Below are 21,870 nucleotides of genomic sequence, written 5' to 3' on the forward strand. Positions count from 1 at the left end.
CGAGGCTTATGTCAAGTGGAGACCTGAAGATAAGCTCGGCCCGCGATCGGTCAAGACATACTTTATAGGTTATCCTAAAGGAACACTTGGTCATTACTTCTATTCGCCAACCGAACAACGTGTTTTTGTTGCGGCTAGTGCGACATTCTTAGAGAAGGAATTTCTCGAGAATGCAAAGAGTGATAGAACCTTCGACCTGTCGGAGATTCCAGAACCAAACACCGAGCAACCATTGGAGGAACCTGTTCCTTCAATCCCGGCTGCGGTGAATATTCCTGAGGAACCTAGGAGGTCGGGAAGAGTCTCTATTCCTCCGGACAGATACATTGGTATGGTCGAGGAACATGACATAGATGACGTTCTACTCTTAACGAGTAGTGAACCCGCAACCTATAAAGGTGCCATGACTAGTTCTGACTCAAAGCTATGGCTTGAGGCCATGCAATCCGAGATGGACTCCATGTATGAGAACAACGTGTGGGATCTTGTTGCCTTACCTGCTAAGGTTCGTCCCCTTCAATGCAAATGGCTTTACAAGATAAAGCATTTTGTGGAAGGTCAACAAGATATCTATAAAGCACGACTAGTTGCTAAAGGTTTCACCCAAGTGCCAGGTTTGCACTACGATGAAATTTTCGCACCCGTAGTCATGCTGCGTTCCATTCGGATTATCTTAGCGATCGCTGTTTTTCATGACTATGAAATTTGGCAAATGGACGTGAAAACCGCCTTCTTAAACTGCTTTTTGGAGGAAGAGTTGTACATGGTGCAACCCGAAGGTTTCATCGATCCACAACATCCTAAGAAAGTATGCAAACTTAAGCGTTCCATTTATGGACTTAAGCAAGCATCTCGGAGTTGGAATCATCGCTTCGACCAAGTGATTAAAGAAAATGGATTTACTCGATCGGTCGAGGAACCATGTTTATATATCAAGTCGAGTGGGAGCAAGATTGTCTTCCTAATATTGTATGTTGACGACATACTCCTGATTGGGAATGACATACCTCTCTTAACTTCGGTGAAAGTATGGTTGAAAAACCATTTCCAGATGAAAGATCTGGGAGAGGCACAAAGAATTCTAGGCATCCGTATCTATCGAGATAGATCACGACGGATGTTATCTCTCGATCGAGTCTTACATAGACAAAGTCCTAGAGAGATTCAACATGACTAACTCCAAGAAGGGGTTCCTTCCTATGGCTCCAGGGGTGCATTTGAGCAAGTCTCGGGCACCGAGACACCGAAGAGAAAGAGCGCATGACATGGATTCCTTATGCCTTGGCAATAGGATCAATCATGTATGCCATGATATGCACACGTCCGGACGTGGCATATGCATTGAGTATGACAAGTCGATTCCAACAAAGATCCAGGTGAACCACATTGGTGGTCATCAAGAACATTCTTAAGTACCTACGGAGGACTAAAGATTGGGCATTGACTTATGGAGGCGATCAAAAGCTATGCGCAACCGATTCTGCAGATGCTAGCTTCCAAACGGATCGAGATGACTCGAAATCTCGGTCTGGATTCGTTTTTACTCTTAATGGCGCTGCGATCAGTGGGAAGAGTTCGAAACAAACTTTACAAGATTCTACGACCGAGTCCGAGTACTATGCCGCGTCTGAAGCTACAAAGGAAGCGATATGGATGCGTCAATTCTTACATGGGCTCTCAGTAGTGCCTAGTTCGAATGACCCGATCACCATCTATTGCGACAATAGTGGTGCCATCTTCCAAGCTAAGGAGCCAAAGTCTAGCAACAAGTCTAGACATGTACAACGGAAAGCTCATCTAATCCGGGATTACGTGGAGCAAAAGGAAGTAGTGATAGAAAAGATTGCTACAGATGATAACATAGCAGATCCTCTCACGAAAGCATTACGACAAGATAAGCATGAAGGGCATGTTAATTCCATGGGAATTAAACGTGTTCCTAAGTTGTAGTACTCTTTTATGGATCAGATTCATTCTCTCTTGTACTCTATACGACATCATCGTTTTGATATTTTATATATATATTTTGTTTTTCATGTGGATTTGTACGACAAATTTTGAACACCACAAAGTGAACTCAAACGAACATTATATGTTTCAGTCTTAATTGCCCACATGAGCTGATAACTCGGCAATTATTTTGTGACGTTGGTTGATGGTGGGTTCAACGAGCCATAAGTCAACCGGTTGACTGACCAATCACAAAGGCGATTTATACGGATATTTCGTAGGACACAATTGTGACATCGACGTGGAGTCCTAAATGTTTTATAACATTCGGTGCCCGGTCGTGGATAGGACCTCCATGGTGATCCTAAGAGTCGATTCTTTTGACTATCGACTGTCTCTTGAGACTAAGGCAAATTTTGGGTGACTTTGGTTTCTTTCTCACGGTCATCCGTAACAGGGGGCCAAGTAGATTTTTTTCTGGGTCATTTCATGTTGTGCTTAGATCGGAAGGAGTCGAGTTGAAGGAAATATTCAGCCTTTATCGGTACTCGATATTTCTCGGGGCCACTCGAGGAGTCAGAATCGAAATGCATGGCCATGCTCGGATACGGATTCGTTTTATCAGTTGAGTTACTCTCTAGTCGGGGAAACCACTCTAGATACAGATCGATTGTAAAATACGACCTTTGTGGATCCAGATCTGCAAATTGTTTTACATTGAGTGGGAGAAATTTTAAATGAATATGAGAATCGGTTATCGCACATACACTTGTACGGACAAGTGGGAGTTTGTTGGAAAACCATTCGATCGACTAAAAACATGTCAGAAAAACCATTCGATCGACTAAAAACATGCTCGATCGAAATAATACTTTTACGTGACTAATTAAAAGTCAAATAATACAAGGAATTAATGATCTCGTATCTCATACAAACAATTAATTTATTCTATTTGGACGTCATCCTATAGGTGTGACCTAAAGGGATCAACTGATCACCGCCGTCACACGACAATAATGTCAAACTCTAGTCAGCCAATCATTACCGATTAACGATGACCAGCTGACAAATAAAAAGATAAATCCCCGATATTCATTTTACGAGATTTAATATGAAAATGCACTTATTGTGGAGGACAATAGTGTCCGCCACAATAGTGTCCGTCACAACTCACAAGTAAGACGCTTTGTTTAACAATTCACCACGACGCTCATTGAATTATATAAATTATCATTCTGTATTATTGTTTAATTTGTTAATTTGTAATTTTTATTTCACATTTTTTAACATATGTATATATGTATGTATATTTTAACATATTAATGTATGTACAATGTACATTTAAACATTATAATATATGTAAAGTTTTAGAAATTGTGAGTCACAAATTTTCTTTAGAAAGGAAATAAGGAAATTAATTCTCATTGAAATGAGGAGCCCACGATCATGTTGAGGAAGTCACATTTTTTACCCTAAAATTGGGGAACCAATAGGAAGCATTAAAAAAAAACATAGCTTTTATACTAGGTAGATTCCATTACTAATAATCAAATTTACCTTTTATTATTATTTTGTATCTTTTTTTTTTTTTAATTATGGTTTATGTTCACATTAATTATTGTTAATTGGTGTACGATGGAGAAGATATTAGTGACGGATGTCGCTGGAGCAGTTGGCAGCCTGTGGTGGTGATGGTGTTGTTGGTGCTTAATAGAGTAGCATAAGAGTATGTCCATTAATAATTTGAGCAACATTAATGTCATCAATATAATATCAATGTTTTCACCTTTTTATCACACATCCACCTTTACAACAATCACCCTTAATTTTTTTAGGGATAATTTTCATGGGGCCCCTTTGTTTTGACGAAATTCACGTGGTACCCACCTTTTTAGGAATGTGCTCATGGTACCCCTGAAATTTAGAAACAGTGCACGATCTACCTTTTTTTTTTTCTTGTTATCACGCTGTTAACTCTTATTTTCTCCCCTCTTATCCTAACTTCTTCCCCCTATTTCAATCATAAAAAATAAAAAAAAGTACAACATATTTATATAAAACCAAGCTTAATAACACATCAAACAAGTTACAGAAGAACACCTGACAATTAATTAAGGTAATCAATCAATGGCAGTCATGGAAGAAGGAGATGAAAGAATAAGCATATACAAAGCAACAAGAACAATTAAAAAGAGACACAATTCCTTATACAATGCGTTACATTCAATCTATCAAGAATTCAAGACTCCATTTTTTTGGGTGAAATCTCGCAATTATGGCCTCAACTTCCATTACTTGCTAATCTTCGATGTGGACTCTGGTATTCTTCAAATTTCTATGAAACTTGTTACTTCAAATTAACTGATGGACACAACAATAATTGGTCTTTCAATACTTCTCGTCTCGTTAATCTTCATGTCGCCCTTTTTGCTGGTGTATATTTTTATTTCAATTCCCTTCTTTTTTATTATTCAGGTAGAATATAGGAGCATACATGATTTGTAATTTTATTTTAAATTTCTTTATAAGTGAAATGGGGGAAAAATGTTAGGATAAGAGGGGAGAAAAAGAAAGTTAGTGATAACAGAAAAAAAAAGGAAGATCGTGCACTATTTTCAAATTTCAGGGGCATCAGGAGCACACTCCTAAAAAGTTGGCTACCACGTGAATTTCGTCTAAAACACAAGGGCACCATGAGAATTATCACTTTTTTTTACTCCATCAATAACACCTTTTATAACACTTTATTTTTCATTATTAACTATATATACTCGACTACGTTTATTCTCTCTCATACTTTCTAATATTAAAATGTTAACTTGACCAATGGAAAGGAAACAAGTGGTAACATTTAATTTGGGACAAAAAAAATCACCAGCCAATGTTGCAGGACAACACAAGGTCGTGATTTTATTTTCTTCACTTAGAGAATGTCATTGGTGGACATAGACTAAGAAATAACAGATCAAATGCGTAGTGTACTAGTACATAGCTTTGTTGAATTTTATTATTTTTTTTTTTTAATTTTTTTCTGTGTAGGAATATACGTAGTACATTAATATAGTAATTGGCTGGCAAGTAACTTTGTTGAATTATTAACATATCACATTAAATAAAACGAAATACTCAATGTAGTAAAGTAGTAATGAACTCTGTAGTACACATTGATGGAAAACAATTTAAATTACAGAAGGATGTTTGAAATAAGAGAGAAAAACAATCAAACATAATTTTCTCTACCTTCTCTCTATTGTTACATTCTTTAACTTTTTTCAACATCCTTCAAATTATTCAATTATGAATGATTATTCAAATATATAACATGTATTTAATTCACTATTCCATTACTAATAATCAAATTGACTTTTTGTTTGAATTTTTTTTAATTAGGATTTATGTTCAAATGAATTATTGTTAGTTAGTGTACGATGGTGAAGATGTTAGTGTCGCATGTCGCCAGCACAGTTGGTAACCTCTGGTGATGGTGTTGTTGGTGGTTAATGGATTAGTATAAGAGTATGACCATTCATAATTTGAGAAACATTAATGTCATCAATATATATCAGTATTTTCACATTTTTATCACATATCCACCTCTACAACATTTACGCCTAATTTTTTTTACTCCATCAATAACATTTTTGTAACACTTTTTTTCATTATTAAATATACTGCACTACGTACATTCTCTCTCATAATTTTGAAAGGATTCATTAACCCTCAAATTAATCTCTTTAATTTTATATCTAAATTACTCATTAAAATAGATGTAGATCTTATGCATACATAACAAAATAAAAAGGAAAAGTAAGAATAAAGTTCCTTACATTGTTGAAATCGGTTTTGAGGGCACAAGTAAGAACACCTTTCTATACTTGATCTTGAGCTCAAAGTAAATGGATGATCCCCTTAGTCTCAATAGTGTGAGAACCTCCTTTCAATTGCACCAAGACAACTCCTTAAATCTAATGAATATATTAACTAGATATATGTAATTAGAGACTAGGGCTGTTCACTCAGTGGTCCGGACCGAAGACCAGACCGGACCGGACCATTTGGTCCGGACCAGACCGGATCGAATTTTGTTTGGTCCGGTCCACGGTCCACCTATTTACTCTACTTTGGTCTTCGGTCCGATCCAGGACCAACCCGAATAGACCGCGGACCGGACCATGGACCGAAGTTATGTAATAAAAGAATTTTTAAATATGTAATATTATTGATTTTATTTTCTACTTTGTTTACACGTATTATAAGATGTGTAATTATGTAGTTAAAACTAGTAAGAAAATAATGTTGTTTATTTTGATCATTACGAACTTCTCGAGTTCTAGTTTTATATGCTAAAACATGTCAATGACAATAATATTTGGTCCACTTTGGTCCATTTGGTCCGGTCCGGTCCAGTGGGATGGAGGTGTCCAAGAGACCTTAAAATATATATAATCTAATAATATTTCTTATTATTACCTTTAGTAAACTAAATAATATTAGATTAGAACAATTTATTTTCTAAAACTTATTTTAGAGAGATGGTGAGAGAAGTGTGATGTGAAAAATGTAAGAATGAATTAGAGAGAAAATAAGAACAATTCTTATTATTTTAGAGGGGAGAAACCGGTGGGATGGAGGTGTCCAAGAGGACCAATGCATGCCCATTCTCTTTTAGAATTGTTCTTACCAAAATGCATTAGGGTGTAGGCTATCCTATAATTGTAATAATTGTGTTCTCCACAATAAAAAATACAATTAAACAATTCACCCTCTAATTTCCTCTAAAAACCGGTCCATTAGATAATATGGACTCCATTTTATTTTTGTCAATTGTCACTTTGTTATATAATGTGTAACATGTGACATGTAACATGTTGTTAATAATTAATGCATATTTAACAATTAAATATCATTACATAATATACAAATATATATATGTATATAATAATTGACTAGAAATTCATGATTACAAGTATATAAAATGGTCCATGTTAATATAATCTACAACATATTGCAATTATAATCAACCGTTCATTCTTAATTTAATTGTTTCATAAACAAAGTGTTAGTAATATATAACATTTTATTTACTAAAACAAATCTCATTTAATCGAATTACAATAAGATTCATATTCTCACTCACATATGTAAATTGTTCAATTTTCATGAAATTAATTAATCCGTATCAGCATACAATTAATTAATTTATCTATTAAGGGAATTGTCCTTTAGGTGTGACCTTAAGGGATCAACTGATCACCACCGTCTAACGACAGTAATGTCAAACTCTAGTCAGCCAATCATTACCGACTAATGTTGATCAGTTGACGTATAAAAATGAATCATCCCTTTACGTATTCTTATCATGAGTTTTATTAATGTGATCGCACTATTGTCGAGGACACATTCTCCAACAACGTTCTACTATTAAAATATTAACTTGATCAATAAAAAGAAACAAGTTGCAACATTTAATTTAGGACAAAAAAATTACCAACCAATGTTGCATCCTTGCACGACAACACAAGGTTGTGAATTTTATTTTTTTACTTATAGAATGTCATTGATGAACATAGTCTGAGAAATACTATTTTAGATTGATTGCGTAGTACACTAGTACTTAGCTTTGTTGATTTTTTTTTTCAGTATAGCAATGTACGTAGTACCTTAATGTAGTAATTGGTTGACAAGTATTTTTGATGAGTTATTAACATATCACATTAAATAAAAAGAAATACTTAATGTAGTAATTTAGAAATGAACTCCGTAATGCACATTGATGGAAAACAATTTAAATCAGAAGGGATGTTTGAAATAAGAGAGAACAAAACTAAAATCAAACCTAATTCCTTCTACCTTCTCTCTATTGTTACATCCTTTAACTTCTTTCAACAACTTTCAAATTATTCAATTACGAATAGTTATTTAAATATAGAACATGTATTTAATTCACTATTCCATTACTAATAATCAAATTGACTTTTTGTTATAGTTTTGTATTATTTTTTTTAAATTGGGTTTATGTTTAAATTAATTATTGTTAACTAGTGTACGATGGTGGAGATATTAGTGTCGGATCGATGTCGCCGGCGTAGTTAGCAGCTTGTGGTGGTGATGGTTTTGCTGGTGGTTAATAAAGCGTATAAGAGTATATCCATTAATAATTTGAGCAACATTATGTCACCAATATAATATCAGTATTTTCACCTTTTTTATCACACATCCACCTTTACAACACTCACCCCGATTTTTTTTTATTTCATCAATAACACTTTTATAACACTCTCTCTTTCATTATTAACTATATATACTCCACTCCGTACATTCTCGCTAATACTTTCTAATATTAAAACTAGTTTTAATTCCGTGCAAATTGCATGGGACTACATAAATATTGTGATCATCAAAAATTTAATATATTTCAGATTTTTATCATACAAAATTTGAATATTTTGGTTATAAATATATTTTGAACTAAAATTTTAGCAAATAAATTTGAACAAAGTTTATATATAAATATAAATTAATAGAATGTAATTATCAAATTATTAATATAGTGACAAAAGAAATTATGTACAAATTTCATGCACTACGTTAATTATTCAACGAAATATGAATAATTTCTTTATAAGCAATAAAATCGTTTTGTGGATAACTGTAATTTATACTGTGAGACGGCCACATTTTGTAAAACACAAATTCTTATTTACAACCTTAATTTATATGGAGTACCTTTTTTACAAAATTATAACGTCTCACATTATAACACCGTCTTATTTTATAATCTGTCCAAATATTATCATTGTTGAAAACTAATTTACTACTCTAATATTATTTATTATTAAAATTTGGTATGAATGATATTGGAAATTTGATTGGGACCGTCTAATTCACTGAGTTTATACAAACAAAGAAAAAAAAAACAAAGAACGTGGGGACTTGATGATGTCACTATGACATCATGGAAATACTATTCAAAGTGAGAAAATCGCTCCTTGTATTTGTGACGTGGATCAACCACAGTTGTCTATTTGTTCTTGCTTTAATAGAAGTAAGATATTAACTTAATCAATAAAAAGGAATCAAGTCACAATATTTAATTTAGGACAAAAAAAATCACCAACTAATGTTGCAGGACAACACAAGGCCATGATTTTTTTTCTTCACTTATAGTATGCCATTGATGAAATAGTCTAGGAAATAGTAGATTAAATGCGTAGTACACTAGTACATAGCTTTGTTGAGTTTTTTTCTTTTTCTGTGTAGCAATGTACGAAGTATCTTAATGTAGTAATTGGTTGGCAAGTAACTTTGTTGAATTATTAAAACAACACATTAAATGAAAAGAAATACTCAATGTAGTAAATTAGTAATGAACTCCGTAATAAACATAGATGGAAAACAATGTAAATTAGAAAGGGATGTTTGAAATAGAAGAGAGAAAAAAAATAATTCAAACCTAAATCCCTCTGCCTTCTCTCTATTGTTACATCCTTTAACTTTCTTCAACATCCTTCAAATTATTCAATTATGAATGGTTATTCAAATATACAACATGTATTTAATTCACTATTCATTACTAATAATTAAATTGATTTTTTGTTATATTTCTGTATCTTTTTCTTTAATTAAGGTTTATGTTCAAATGAATTATTGTTAATTAGTGTACTGTGATGGAGATATTAGTATCGGATGTCGCCGACACAATTGGCAGCCTATGGTGGTGATGGTGTTGTTAGTGGTTAATGAAATAGTATAAGAGTATGTCCATTAATAATTTGAGCAACATTAATGTCATCGATATAAGAGTAAATTAAAAATAACTCCCTTTTAAAATTCAGTTTTTTAAAATTACTCCCTTATATAATTTTTTTTTCTAAAATTACTTCCTTAAGATTCACTTTTATCAAAAATTGCTTCAAAACTCCAATTGAGTGACTTATTCCATATGTTTATGAACTTATTCCGTTTGTAACTTAGCAAATTTATGCATTGAAAAGTATAACAATGGAGAATAAGTTAAAAAACATACGGAACAAGTCACCTAAATTAGAGTTTTGAAGTAATTTTAAATAAAAGTGTATTTTATGGGAGTAATTTTAGGAAAAAAATTATATAAGGGAGTAATTTCACTACTACAAAACTTGTTATACACATCGGACTTTTTTGTATATGGACATCGGATACACACCGGATGTAGAGTTTGGTCATGTCCATTTTGGATTAATGCACATCGGATTTTAAACCGATGTCCATTAGTATTTGCACAACGGATTTCTATATATCTGATGTCCATAACTACTAATATACATCGGTTTATATTTATAATCCGATGTCTTTTAGTATTATGTACATCAGTTTTAGTAGTAATCCGATGTCTGTTTCTGTCATGTACATCAATTTACATAGAACTCTGATGTCTTTATGTACATATATTCATCAGTGTTTTACCTAAACCTCATGTGCATTATAAATGATATTACATCCTCTACTAATAAAACCGTTGTCCTTTTCCTTGCCAATTTTTTTTTTAAAAAAATTGGAATGGCTAATCTAAATCAAGCCATTTCATCTGCATATGAAAACTTAGGCCATTTCATAACAAAAAGCACTTGCATCCACAATTCAACAACTAACCAACAAAGGTCGTTCGTCGTACTTTCATACAACGACCAAAACATAGATTCATACAACGCCATCCAAATTCAACAACCAAGAAAGGTCGTTCGTCATAGTTTCTTACAACGACCTTACCAAAACATAGTTTATACAAATGCCGTCCAAATTCAACAACCTACAAAGGTCCAAGACATAATGTGCAAAATCTAGCTAACACATTACTATATCACTAGATATTAAGAAAATAGTTCGCCCATAAATCCCGAACCTCATTCATTTCTTCTTCTGAATAAGCCATTTTGTCTTGAAAAAGCTGTAAATCATGCACATAAAGGTTCTAATTAGATAATAACACACATTATAGGCTTGAGCTAGCTGGAGAGTTCAATTCTAGCTATAATAATGGGATTGTATGGGGAAAAATTTGCAAGGCAACACAAAGATTTGTATGACAATATACAGGCGAGTGGGATAATCTGACCTCGTTGATAGTTGTCATCGGATTAGGACGAGTGACGATTTCCAGCATAAACCTCATGATGTAGTAACCGCATTCTATAGCACTTGGCTGACGAGCACACTAATAAAACATGACGACGAATTAAACCAACACACTTTGTAAATTAGACGTAATATAAATGAGTCTACTATTGCATATCAACAACTTACATCAACTTTCACCCATTGCGGTGCTACAGAACTCTTCCTTGACCCACCCGTGTAGCCGTATGCTCTTACAGATCTAATATAAAGTTTCCAACAAAAAATTATCAGCCAAGTTGAAAAGTGTTCTTTCAATGAACATCTTTCATATCAAGAATAACTACTAAGTCGAACTTACGTATTAATTTAAGTTCTCAACGTTGAAGGCACAAAATTCCCGATTGAATCGAACCAATATACTTGATTATGCTCAACAATGTCAATTACAACAAACATCCAGTGATCCTTATAAATAATCAGTCAAGTATTCAAAATAATCAAACTGTTGACACTTTTGTTTTACATAAGGGTGAGTACTTACTCTTTGTAATATGGGGCAATGTAAATATGACTTTTCTTCTTTTTCATCCAGTTTGAAGTATATGTTACTGCTCCCTCTGATTCAAGGCTGCCTAGTTGTGAAGTCATTTCTGGACATAAGAATCCATATGTTTTCATGTCACAAACGCTAGACAAGTACCTGTAACAATATACATAGAAGTATAACCAGCATGTACTTCAAATCATCATCTGCTCCAATGTAAAACTAGCTATGAGATGCTAACTTTAAATTCGGAGTCAATACATACCCAACAAAAGTCTGAATGACTGGAAGGGAGATCTTTTCCATGTTTAACAATGCAGTAATGTCCTCCTTGGTGATTCGCAGCCTTCGCTTACATCCTACAACATCCTCGCTCAATTGCACATCCGTTACTTGAGTTTCGCCCATCATACTAACTACCTTGGACAAGAATCGTCTAGAATCATATTTTTGTTCCAAAAGTGCTTTCAAAGTATTGTTTGAACCAGCCACTGAATCATTTGTTTTACATTTATCACTTTCTACTTTTTTGGAATTAGTACTCTCATCAACTCTCTTCCGCTTTTTGCATTTAGTCTTACTCATCACTGACTTTTCTCCTGCTTGTACTTCATGGTTTTTCTGAGATTCCTGGAAAGAAAAAGACGCAAACTGATTACTCACTGACAATGCAATTTTCAGCATGGTTCAATCAGAACCAACTTTTATGTGTTGAAGACGGGGTAAGATAAGGCTAGCCATATAATGTAATTTCGACTTTAAAATGACATCCATACCTCTAAGTAGCGCAAACTGACTAAGTTTCTCGGCCATTGAACAAATGAACCAATTGCCTCACCAACAGTAAAATGTTCTTCAGTTGGTAGAGGTAATGGTGTGTCCTCCATATATTCCATGACAACGTCAATGCATACCCTTAACTCATCTGCTCCAAAGGCTCGACCGTGACATCTTGATGCCTGAGTTGGGGCCTTGAATACTCGTCCATGTGCGACCTTCTTCAACTCCGTATCTTTCACAGCTAGCTCGCATTCAACTCCCTGAGGAATAACATCACAGCCAGCATAAAAAAATAAGCTAAGGTCTGCCCTAGCTTAATTAATACACTTGAAATCAACTTCAGGAATTACATAACAAAGAATCAGAATTAATTTACCTTCTCAGGTATGTCAGCAAATGGGTCAGGGTCATGGTTAACATTATCATAACTACCATTCCCACTTTTGCAATTCATCTCAACCTCAACCTCAGCATCTCTGCCTTTTTCTTTTTCAACCGAATAACTAACATTCCCATTTGTCCGTTGCTCCACCATCACTTCTATATCTTTATACATTTCTGCCCTCACTTGCTCTGCGACTTGCTCTGTGATCTGCTGAGTAAGCTTCTCCACAAACTCCTTCGACATTACTCCCTCACTTCGACTCCTTTTGCATTTGCCAAAATATTGTTTATGCCCCACTCGACCCCCAACACCTCTTACACGACCATAATGCTCATCAGTTTCAAGTGCTTTTATTAATTCATCAACTTTTCCACTAGGTACAAACTCCCCTTTCTTGACCATTTCATTCACCATTTTCTGCAAATACAATATCATTATTAGCAGAAAAAACAAAAGAAATTAGTTGTAAAAAGTCCTTAAAAAAAAAAAAAAAGAAATTTGCTGTAAACAAAATACTCACAAGGTCTTCTATTTTTTTTTGTCTCAGAATTTAAACATTCACCATCTTTGTCTACTCTTCCCTCTATCCATAGGTCACCTCTTTTTAAAGTAGTTTGGGATTGACTACTTTCCCCTGAGTCGTCGACCTCATCAGCAGTTGTGCCTTTTTCTTTCTCTTTCAGTTTTTTTTCCAATTTCCGCCTTGTGTTCCTACATCCTCCACGAGACATCCTGTGGGGGTATTTGTTCTTCAACTGCCTCTCTGCAGCAATCTTACTTATAGCCTAAAAATTTTAAATTACTTATCAAATATGATAATATTATTGCTAACTAAACAATTAAAAAATATACTACATGTTAACTACTCACTTGAAATTCTGCCGTCATACGCTTCTGTTTAAACCTTTTCCATACCTCGGATGTAATGTAAGGATACTTCTTTGTCGGATCAGTCTCAACAGGCAACTTTCTTTTTTAAGGAGGTTTTCTGTACACATACAACGAAGTCAACTTTGACTTAAAGTTTGTCCATGTAGTATTGGCAATGCTGATAACTTGCTTCTTCTTCGTATCTGGAACGTTGAAAATTGTCTGCAAAAAGCAAATGGCAGGTTGTAAACAATCAGTTCTTACCAAAACCTCTTCCCAAAAATTGTCTACAAAAAGCAAATGGCAGGTTATAAACAGTCAGTTGACTTAAAGTATGTGTATGTGTTAATAAAAAGGTCTTAAGATGCAGTGAGTTCTTACCAAAACCTTTTCCCAAATCTTTAGCTTAAGATCCTCACCTACATGCTTCCATGTAGGAATATCAATTGGCACTTTTGCGCGTCCCATTAGACCAACATAACTCGTATACTTAGCACCAATTTTATCAATTGGCTCACCAGCTTCATCAAATTAAACATCAAGTTTTATCCTTTTATCACGTAATGCTGTCAATTCCTTCATAAGTACTACACTTTTGCTCTTTCTTTTAGGGGCAGTAGTACTGGCAGTTGCGGTAGAAGACATCCTGACCTGCATCAAGAAACTCTTTATATTGTTAAACAATGCAGGATACTTGGTTTGATAGAATTATACTTGTATAAAAATAAAGTAATGTTAAAATGATGGAGGAAACTATGAGGGATAGAGCATTCGATAAATTAACTTCAATGTGTCCTTGCTAAAGACAATGGAACAAGCAAAACATACGAGGGTGCAAAAAAAAAAAAAAAAAACATAAGCAGGTCTGCCTTTTTACAAAACAGACTGTAAAAAGGTAACTAGATAAAAATCATCTTCTACATAAGCAGGTCTATTATTCCCATAACCCTTCGTCATGATCATCTCGTAGATAAAAATCATCTACATCGTCAGTAGTGGTAGAAGACGGCAATCCAGAAGAAAAAGGAGGCAATTCGTCATCCACTTCATCCATGACTTCTTTACCCACAAACTTCTTCTTACCATGAAGAACAATCGACCATTTTTCATCCGCTGGATCTTTAATATAAAATATTTGTTTGGCCTGACTAGCCATAATGAATGGCTCCGATTTGTATCCTTCACGTGCTAAATCTACCAATGTGAATCCCATCTCATCTTCTCGAACACCCTTATTACGATCAACCCACATACAACGAAAAACAGGTATCCTAAACTGAGCATAGTCCAGCTCCCAAATTTCATTAATGACCCCAAAATATGGCTGAGCATCATAAGCAGGTGTATTATCTTTAGCACTAGCAACACTCATTGACATGGCCATCAAAGCTATTCCACTATTTTGCATAGTACTTCTATCATCTTGAGCCTTAGTGTAGAATGAATACCCATTGATGTCATAACCTTGATAAGATAACACGTTCAAACCAGGTCCATGGGCTAACCACCTTACTTCCTCGAATACTTTCTCACGGTCGTTTTCCAGCTCAATATCTACTTCATTAGTAAACCATTTAAGAAATGATCGATTATGCTCCATTTGTAACCACCTTTCTCCCTTAGAAGGATTTTGTGTACTTAGAAGGGTTTGATGCTTCTCTAAATACGGATGTACATCGACCATGTGTTAGAGAATATAGAAGTGTGTCTGGTCAAGGGTATCTCGGTTAATAGTGACTACGGCTTTTCCCAGCGTACCCTGTCCCTCTATTCTTCCTTCGTGTCGAGATGTCGGAAGGCCAATAGATTCAACATCTGACAGGTAGTCAGTTACAAACTTTAGCGCCTCTTCTGCCACATACCCCTGAATCATGCACCCTTCTGGCCTATTTTGGTTTCTTACGTAGCCGCCTAAGGGTTTCATATATCGCTCAAATGGATACATATTTCTTAAAAATACTGGTTCACAAATTTTAATTTCTCTCACCAAATGTACTACTAAATGCTGCATTATTTCGAAAAAGGAAGGAGGAAAAAACATCTCAAGTTCACACATAGTTATAACATCTCGTTGTAATGTATTCAAGGTATCTTAGTCAACAACTTTGCTAAATATTGCATTGAAAAAACAGCAAAGTCTAGTAATAGCTCCTCGAACATGATTAGGCAGAACTCCACGAAGAGCTACTGGAAGTAATTGTTGCATTAAAGTGTGACAATCATGTGATTTCAATCCTACCAGTTTTAACTCTTTCAAAGACACAAGATTTCTAATGTTCGATGAATAGCCTTGCGGAACCTTCACCCCATGTAAACATTCACACACACTTTTTTCTCCTTTCGTGACAAAGTAAAACAAGCTGGGGGTAAATAGGTTCTTGAACCTCTAATTTGTGGTGTTAATTCTGGTCGTATCTTTTGTGCGACCATATCTTCTCTAGCTTTGACACCATCCTTACTTTTACCAGGGATGTTGAGAAGTGTGCCAATGAGGCTATCACACACATTTTTCTCCACGTGCATGACATTCAATACAATGTCTCACGGACAAATGCTTCCAATATGGTAAATCCCAGAATATGGACTTTTTTTTGTATAAGGTCCCATTACTTGGCTTCTTATATGGTTTTCCAAAATTATTTTCAATGTTTTTCACTTTTTCATAAACCTATCTCCCACTTAAAATCTTTGGAGGGTTTCTAAGTTCTTGTTTCCCATTAAAAGGCTTCATTTTTTTTTTCTATAAGGGTGTGACCGGCGGAGCAATCTTCGATTACAAAGGTACACATTCTTTCCCCCATGAACTAAACGGTCAGAAATTGTATCCTTCTCACAAATTGGACACGCTTTAGCCCCTTTCACAGTATAACCAGAGAGGTTGCCGTAAGTCGGGAAATCATTAATGGTGCAAAATATCATAGCACGTAAGTAAAAAGTCTCACCATGATAAGCATCATATACCTCTACCCCTTCATCCCATAATAACTTCAAATCATCAATCAAGGGTTCTAGGTAAACATCTATATCATTTCCAGGTTGCTTAGGCCCCGAAATCAGTAGTGACAACATAAGATATTTACGCTTCATGCATAACCAAGGAGAGAGATTATAAATTGTTAGCAAAACCGGCCATGTGCTCCACTGACTACTTAGACTACCAAACGGATTCATACCATCAGTACAAAGTCCAAGCCTTAAATTTATAGCCTCGGATCCAAATTCAGGAAACAAATGATCTATTGTTTTCCACTGTGTTGAATCAGCTGGATGACGAATTTTGTCATCTGAAATTCTACCTTCAACGTGCCAAATTAAGTTTTTTTTGCATCTTTTACATTTGCAAAAATTCGTTTAAATCTTGGGATAATGGGAAGATACCACAAGACTTTAGCTGGGACTCCAATATTTTTTTTGGAATTTTTTTTCGGCAACTTGTAACGTGAAGCCCCACACTTTGGACATTCGTTTAAATCTTTATAATCTTTTCGATACCAAATGCAATCATTAAGACATGCATGTATCTTTACATAATCAACTCCCATTGGACACAAAATTTTCTTAGCATCATAGGTACGCTTAGGGAGTTCATTGCCATCTGGTAAAATCTCACTCAACAACTGAAGCAAACTTGTGAAACTTTTATCACTCCATCCATTTTTCGCCTTTAAACTATACAATTTTAAAGTTGCAGATAGGCGTGTCAAACTTGAACCTGGGTATAGGGGTTTAATTGCATCACCAGCTAGCCTATCAAACATCTCTACTTGTGTGGGGTCTTCAGTGGATTGTTTCAAATCATTAATCAGGTCGTCTACTCGATCGAAATTTTTATCAAAATCATCTCCCTCAATGTCGCTATCATCCTCTAAATTACTACTCAAGGTAGGCAACACATCCTCCCCATGCCAAATCCACCTTGTATAACTTTTGTCAATACCATTACATAAGAGGTGACTTTTCAATTCTTCAGAATCAAGATACACATTATTCCCACATTTAACACATGAACAATAAATTTTTTCAACATTCTCCGCATTATTAATAGAAGTCTAACAAAATGTTCAACCCCTTTCCTATATCTAGGGTCCAAACGGTCAACAAACATCCAGTCACGATCCATATTCCCAATCTCCGTATATATTCAAGATCCACTGCGATAGTTTATAAGGTTAAAAGGTTATTATTGAAAAGTTCAGGACGAATAATTCAAAACTCAGGCATTAATGAGCTAAATACTTAACATCAACTCCATAATTAACAATCCACTGATAATTATTGCACACTTCTAACACTTAGCTTCTAACACTTAACTGATAATTTGATGCACATCAAAATGCTGCTACGACTGAAAGCATGACAGTAGAGGGTATTGCGGTCGTGGCAATTGCGATGAATCAATGCTATTGACTGAACAACTACTAAGTGCATCAAAATTGGCATGGGGAGGATGACTGAATGATAAATCTGGTTATTTTCTTAATCCATACTACTCGCCGCATCTAAATAGGCGGCCTATCGGTTTTATTGATGACAATGCTACTAAGTGCATCAAAATTGCACACTTCTAACACTTCGCCTAACACTTCTAACATCTCACCCAAAGCATAAATTGATCAAAATTGATAGGTATCAGCATGCAGTAAATTCACCCAAAGCATATGTACCAAAAAAAACAAAAACACTTCTAACAATCGATTAATCAGGCATGCATGCAGTAAATTGATCAAAATTGCATACGGTAACATCTCACCCAAAACATAAACCCCCAATTTGAAATAATTAATAGGTATCAGCATAAACCCCAAATTTGATTATCAAAACTACAATTTTATTAAGCATAAACCCCAATTTTATTATAAACCCATAATTTATTCTTCAATTAAAATTGAAAACATATCACACAAATGACAAAATCCAAACATGCATGCAGTAAATTGATCAAATTAACAAAAAATTAAGCCTTTAGTAAAAAAGATCGAAAAATACCTAATTATGGTGAGGGATGACAGCGCGAGATAACAGCACATGGTGGTTGACGATGAGCGCCTGGTGGTTGACGTGCGCTGGTGAATGAATTTGATGAATTTTATGTGAGGATATTGAATTGTAAATTGATATGAGGGAGGATGAAGGTATGAATTGTGTATACTGAGACGATGAGGGATTATTAGGTTTATTAAAAATGATTTTTTTTTTTAATTATACATACTCGAAATTATATAAGTGATAGGGCGGTGAGGCAAATATTTTGCGCGCTTATAATTTCACTGTATATGTACATCGGTTATATTTTATGTACGATGTACTTGATTATCATATAGACATGGGCTTTCTTAAAATCCCATGTCCATTAAAATAAGAAATAATGGACATCAGTTTTGTAACGCAACTGATGTACATATAATTATAAGTACATCAGTTTTTTTGCAAACAACTGATGTGTAATTTGTACATCAGTTTTCTAAATAATCAGATGTCCATCAAGTGATGTCCATAACGAGTTTTGTAGTAGTGTTTTAAAAAACTGGATTTTAAAAGGAGGTTATTTTTAATTTACTCTCGATATAATATTAGTATTTTTACATTATTATCACACATCCACCTCTATAACATTTACCCCTAATTTTTTACACCATCAATAACACTTTTGTAATATCCACTTTTTCATTATTAAGTATATCTACTACATACATTCTCTCTTATACTTTCTAATATTAAAATATTAACTTGACCAATGGAAAAGAAACAAGTGACAACATTTAATTTGGGACAAAAAAAAAATCACCAACCAATGTTGCAGGACAACACAAGGTCGTAGTACATTAATGTAGTACACTAGTGCATAGTTTGTTGAACCCGTTTTTTTTCCAGTGTAATAATGTACGTAGTACATTAATGTTGTAATTGGATGGCAAGTAACTGACGTGGTTCATATTAAGTGGGCACAAAGTTAGGCCCATTTTAGTGGGCAGGCCTTAGTTCACTTTGACCCGTGGGTAAAACTATTCTTCTTGGCCCAGCTCATATCCAGTTCAAACCCGAAAATGATCACCTCTTCTATTCTTGATGAATATTCTATGGAGCTAGGCCTATCGATTATGTTGATGCGCATCTGGGTTTGGTGATCTAGATGCCCACCTTCTTGAAATTGGCCTATGATCTTGTTCAGCATATTACACTACTCTTATCCATGTTCGCCATTCGAGTGTTCAAGTCTTCAAGGGTTGCTTGAATTTTTGAGAATATGTTATTGACGCGACATATAACATTATTATACCGTTTTCAATTCTATTGTCTCCTATATCATTGTTTCTTCATCATTGGGAATGATGAGATGAGAACAGTCATTGGACAACCTTATTCTCCATATCATTGTACTTTTACTCTATGTTGGCCACTAGAGTGTTCAATTCGTCAAGGGTTGCTTGAATTGTTGAGAATATGATTAACTGCAATAGATAACATGAGTATACCATCTTGGATTCTATTCTACCTTATTCCATTGATTTCTTAGCTTCATCATTGGGGGTGGTGAGATAAGAAAAGTCATGGAAATGATCCTTACCGCGTTCAATAGTGCTCCTAGAAGAATTACTTTGTTGTTTTGTGCTACTGAGGGTGGTAACAATAGTTTGCCACAATCAAATCATGGATTATATCTTTTAGAGGGAGACACATCTCAGGGTCATGTCCGCAACCTCAATAGTATAGGTGATATGGTCATAAAAAGCGCACTTTTAAGCCCTAATTGGACCTCGTTTTCACATGCTTTCTTGCACTTATTAGGGTCATTTCGGCAGCTTTCGCTTCCTATTTGCTTTTCTATTGGATTTTAGCTTTTTGTAGGAAAGGAAGTAAAATGGGAGGAAATCATGCATAAATGGAGAATTTAGGAGCCTAATTGACGGTACTAATGACCAAACATGAAGAGGAACAGAAACCAAAGACTTATAGAAAGTCTTAAAGGTAACATAGACCAAGCCCCCCTACCTAGGAGCATCACCACGGATCCTGGGGCAGCAGAAGAGAAAGAAGGCCAATACCGTCTGACAGGAGAACCCGGGCAGATCCCGCCAATCCGGGCAAGCTACAGCAGGACCCGGGCGGATTCCTCGGCATGGATCACAGGAGCAAAAGCCAACCCGGGCGGCTCCCTCAGGCGGCTACATTGTCTTTCAAGACTCAAAATATCTAATTATCCTTTAATCCTTATGCTAGTATAAATACCGTCTTGTTAATAATTTGGGGAATGAGGCCTCTTTGGAGAGGATTTGGTTTGATTAGTGGGAGTTAATGCTTCATTAGTCCTAGAAAGCTCCACTTAGATTAGACTACTCTCTTAGATTAGTCCTTAATCTTTCCACATAATTCACATTAATCTTTCAATAATTGTTCTTCTAATTTATGTCTTCAATAGTTTACATTTGGATCTCTTGGGTTTTGTATTGAGCATGAGTGACAAGTCTTCATCCATTTTCAAGATTTCCTTTTTTTTTTTATTGTTGGTATTACTCCTAAATCTCCCTTTAATTTGTTCATCTTTCTTCAAGTTTGTTAATTTCTTATCTTAATCATCATGTTTAGTTGAGACTCCTTGTTTATTGTTGTTGGTAGCATACTTCTCATGATGATTAGTGAGTAGTGACCTTGCTAGGGTTAGTTGGGGATTAGGGGAGTAATTGCGGGATAGATCCATACTTAATGAGTTCATATTAACGATTATTTGTTGTGGTTTCAACTTATGCGCATGTTATATTTGATGAAATGCTTGATTGACAACCTACCATAATTCTCTACCTCTTCAATAAGCCTTGTAAGAGATAAACCAATCAAGAATTGTTAGACCATGCATGATGTTAAATAGGGATATCCAAGTAAACCTAGGAGCCGTAAGACATAAACCAACCCGACTCCGGAGACCCAAAACGACCTAGGAACCGTAAGATATAAACCAACTCGGTTATAACCTAACACAAAATCCTCTATGTGACTCATTTATGTGATCCACCATATTTTCCCCTATGATCCCATGACACCCTAGTATTTTCCTTCTATCATTTGTTTACATCTCTACCTTCATTGCTTGTTTTCATCCTTCATTGTTGTTTATTGCCTTTTCCTAGATTAGATCATAAACCCAGCCTAAATCGTGACACTTGAATAAATTGAAATAGATAGACTTAGGACCCAAAACACACCATCTCGTGGATTGACCTCTACTTGCTTGCTATGCAAAGTTAAGTTG

The 21,870-nt window shown here is 35.0% G+C and overlaps 1 long non-coding RNA gene across 1 annotated transcript; it reads left to right on the forward strand.

Moving 5' to 3' along the window:
• Window positions 1-4,030: 4,030 nt before the first annotated feature.
• LOC141608989 (uncharacterized) lies at window positions 4,031-21,097 on the forward strand. The gene is made up of 2 exons (XR_012527111.1): window positions 4,031-4,270; window positions 20,472-21,097. It is a non-coding gene; the product is annotated as an uncharacterized LOC141608989 (long non-coding RNA).
• The last annotated feature ends 773 nt before the right edge of the window (window positions 21,098-21,870 follow it).

This window comes from Silene latifolia, chromosome 10 (assembly GCF_048544455.1).
Source record: "Silene latifolia isolate original U9 population chromosome 10, ASM4854445v1, whole genome shotgun sequence".
In the NCBI taxonomy this organism is placed as follows: Eukaryota; Viridiplantae; Streptophyta; class Magnoliopsida; order Caryophyllales; family Caryophyllaceae; genus Silene; species Silene latifolia.